We start from the raw sequence: 4,300 nt of genomic DNA, 5'->3' as shown, positions 1-4,300 counted from the left end.
CTGCAGAATATTTGGAGAATAACCAGATTAAAGTAATTCAAGATAACATGTAATGAGGTTTAAATATGACATAAATAAGTGATGACCGCCACTATGTCATATCATAATTTCTTAAAAAGAAAAGGCCTTACGATGTGCAATTGCATTCAATTAAAATCACACTATTTTTAATCTGTTGTATTTTCTATAAAATACAACAGATTAAATACAATATGAGTCCCATATTTGTCAATACCAAGTCTATGTCTATTGGCAATCCACCCATAGGTGACTAGAGCAATCAGGTCCCCAATATATTGAGTAAAAGGGACCATCCATTTATCCTTCCAATACTGTAATATCAGTCTTTGTTTTGATCATAACAGGGACACATAGAATCCATTTGTACTGTTCAGTTGTCAAATTCCAAGAACTGTGTAATTCAAAAGAATACTAGTTTGAAAATTTTAGCTTTTATGCACAGTCATATTTATATAGTCAGTTTTGCAAAAAGAACAACAGTTATATAAATATATTAGAAATTTATATATGTACAGTATATATATTTGAATAATAGTTGAAGTGTATAAATACTATATATAGATAACTATATAATTTTAATGTTAAAATTATACTTTTTCTTTATTGTATTTTTATTTTTAATGCACTTTTTATGCTTAAATGCACTTTTATCTTTGAGTTTTATTCCTTTTTCTTTTTGCCACTATTTTAATAACAAAAAAAAAACATTTAAAAAATCATATGAAGTTACAGCACAATTCAAAAATGTAAAGTATATGTTTAAGTTAGAAAAAGAGAATAAAACAAATGAAATTATTATTTGTTTTAAATCTTAAAAAGCTTACCAGGATCAGATTGTATTGTATACTTAAATGGGAAACCTTGGAAAAATCCCAGGACTATGCCTTAGATTGGGAAGGCAAAAAACACCTCGGAAGAAGGAAAAGGCAAACCAATTGGACACTGAAGTCACCAGCAGTTAACTTGATGAAAAGGTGATTTTATCTTATTTGAGTATATTAATATTACATTAATCTCATTTGTGAACAAGATCCTACACATTCTCCTATCTCCACCAGACACTTACTGGAATGTATACTAACATGCTACTCAGTGTCAAATAGATTCATCTCAATGGACCTCAGTTCAATTCCAGGAGAACAGTAGAAACTCAGATGAAAGATGAAATCAGAAATTGGAGCTTGCCTGCCTGTCTCTTTCTGGTGATTTTTAAACTTCCTACATTCCATTCCTGGTTTACCGCAGGTAGGTTCCTCAGGGCACCCAAAGGTAATTAACACAGGAGATTCAGCATTTCCCCTAATAAAGTTGACAGGATAATCTCATCAAATAAATGAGAAACAGTTCCCTGAGATAGCTGTAGTAGACAGAGACATGTCACAGCAGTTACAAGGATTTCTGTCAACAACTACCACTAGGGGTTCTTAACAGAAAAGGTGCCCTGATCCAGCTCCATGGGAGTTTTTACAAGATCCTACATGGTGGGGAGAAAGGAGAGATGGCCTCTCAGACTATAGATGCAAATCCACAGTGTGAATTTCTATGCCCTGGGAATAGCATGTTCCTCATTTTCCTGGAAATAAAATAAGTGATTTCCTTAAATCATTTCTTGCATCTCTGAAGTGGGAGCGAGTCATCTTTGATTTGGCAGGAATATGGTAAAGGAGGTTGGTGAGTGTCTAGTGTCTGAACTTCCTAGGGAGAGAGATTGTGTTAAATAAAAGATTATTTTTCTTTAAGAAAAATATGCTAATAATAATGCTAGCATGGTAGAAATATTTAACTGAATATTTAAGAACAAACTATCCATGTTTATCTCAATTATCATGCTCCACTTTACAATTTAGCAGTCAATGCTACTGAAACTAATAATTGCTCCCAATGAAACATTGAGAATATTTATTAGAATCATTCTCATGATCTCTTCTTTCTCTACGTTTTCTTGCAAACAGATGTAAAATTAAAGAAGTTTTCATAAATCTCGATTATAATGTTAAGACAGTACAGGATATTGGGATATAAAAGTAGCATGAACATCCAAGAAATTCAGTGTTTTGAATTATTGGACAGAATACCTTGAAAAGTGGGAGATTTAAAGCTCACAACTGATATGTAACACATTATTTAAGCACAGAGTATAGAGGGGACCTCTAGTAATATTCAAAGGAAGCAAGAGCGGTAGACAAATAAGCAGTTAACATTTACAGAATGTTACAGAAACAAGTCAAACAATTTACAGAAACAAGTCAGGAAAAAAAAATATTAGCATCTCCCCAATTCAGAATTTACTGTGATAGAAACCATAAGAAATAATTGCTGTATAAAGGTTTTCAATCCAAGCTGAAAGTAGTTTTGTTTTCATCCTGACTGTAAAACCAGATTCGTAGAGATAGAAAGGACCTGTTAGGTCTCTGAGAAGTTGTAGGAGTCCAAATGTAGGCATCCAATGAGACAGCTTTCCCGTCTCTTCTTGAACACTTTATCATCTCTCAGGCTGCAGCTTCATTAAAACTTTTCATTATTTTTGGCAAAATCATTCCATCCTTTGTTCTGCACTCAACAAATGAAAGGGTCTAGGCCAGTGATGGCAAACCTTTTAGAGACCAAATGTCCAAACTGCAACCCAAAACCCACTTATGTATTGTCAGGTACTGGGTGGGCATGGCCCATTGGGTGAGTGTGGCCCATTGGGTGGAACTAAAAAGTTCAATCATTCAATTCCAACTTTGCGAGATCTTTCCCCCCCCCCCCCGGTGAGAAGTTGAAATTGATTGATTGAACTTTTTTTTTTTGCACAGGGCGGCGAAGCCTAAAGTGAAAAGGTTTTATAAAACCCAGCTGAAGACCTAGGACTGGGGTGATGGCGCACATGCCCACAGAGAGGGCTCTGCATGCCACCTGTGGCGTGCGTGCTATAGGTTCGCCACCACGGGTTTAGGCTGCAGTTTGGAAAATGTTATTTGCTCACTCTTTGAACAGTGCATAGAAATTTGTCCTGAAGATGAGACTTGGGGCCTCCTAATATCCTGACCTTAGCTTTGTATCATTCAGACCCTTTTATCTATCGTACTTAGCATAGATTCCTAAGCATAATATGGCTGTGATCCATCCACATTGCAGCTGTTTATATCTTGGAATGCTGTGGATGAAAAAAGGTCTCATTTCTGTAAAATAGTAAATAATTAAAAAGATAGTACCAATAGTATTAAATGCCTCAGGCACAATCCCAAAACATCTGGAGTACCACTTAAACTCCATCAGCATTGACAAAACCACCATCAGTCAATTGCAAAAGGCAGCTTTACTTGGAACAACTTATGTCCTGTGACAATACCTTTAGCAACTTAAAACAATATCTGCCTGTCTCAGTCTTTGGGAAAGACTGGTTAAGTGGATAAAAATGCCAGATCCAGCTAAACATCGGGCTGTTGGATGCAACCAATTATAATAATAATGCACTTTGAGGCAAAGGCTAATTGAAGTAATTGATTTTAGTCCTAAGATTTACTTATTTACCTTCTGGGATTTGGAACTTGTCTGCAATAAGATGAAGTGGATATCATCACTTGTGGCACATAGGTTGCAAATAATGCTGGGGAAGCTAATAAAATTCTGAAGATTAGCCACAATCAGCAAACTATCTTGGATAGTTTATCACCGGAAAGCAGTCCCCAACATTTTTTTCAATGGCTTTTGGAATTTCCTTGCCCTCCTCCCAAGTCAGCAACTCTTCTTCATTTTGAAACAGGAGAACCCAACCTCTTCAGTAAAAGTCCTAAGGTGGTTTTAGCACATGAGAAACAAGAAAATCTCGAACTGCCCAAGCTCAATAATAATAATAAAAAAAACTAAAAAGCCTAGCTCAGTGGTTCTCAACCTGTGGGTTGGGACCCCATTTGGGGTCGAACAACCATTTCACGGGGGTCGCCAAACAAGGCTGTCCGCCATTTTTTTCCCATTTTTTGGGCCACGCCCTTGGCACCCGATGATGTATAAGTGGTTGGGGGTCACCACAACATGGGGAACTATATTATGGGGTCGCGGCATTAGAAAGGTTGAGAACCACTGGCCTAGCTGTACCCACATGGATGGGACAGCTTTCCATTTTGTATCAGTCCACTGCTCTCCAGAAATATTAAAGTCAACTCCCTGGCGCTAAAAAGTGACCTATCTCTCGTTTATGCCTCTTATTATGCCAACTCAACAAGCTGCACTTTATTCCATAAAACATGGTTGCATGATTTAGCACAATGGATCAAGTTTAAAATTTCGGCAGCAA

At 36.6% G+C, this 4,300-nt stretch overlaps 1 protein-coding gene across 1 annotated transcript in view; it reads right to left on the bottom strand.

The window, feature by feature from the left end:
- The window catches only part of LOC120312079 (N-acetylneuraminic acid phosphatase), a 37,379-nt gene that overhangs the window by 120 nt on the left and 32,959 nt on the right, over positions 1 to 4,300 (bottom strand). The window lies entirely within an intron of this gene.

Source organism: Crotalus tigris, unplaced genomic scaffold, assembly GCF_016545835.1.
Source record: "Crotalus tigris isolate CLP2741 ecotype Arizona unplaced genomic scaffold, ASM1654583v1 scf7180000018420.1175843, whole genome shotgun sequence".
NCBI lineage: Eukaryota > Metazoa > Chordata > Lepidosauria > Squamata > Viperidae > Crotalus > Crotalus tigris.
The sequence above is the reverse complement of the archived record's forward strand: the minus strand, read 5'-3'. Positions and strand labels throughout refer to the sequence as shown.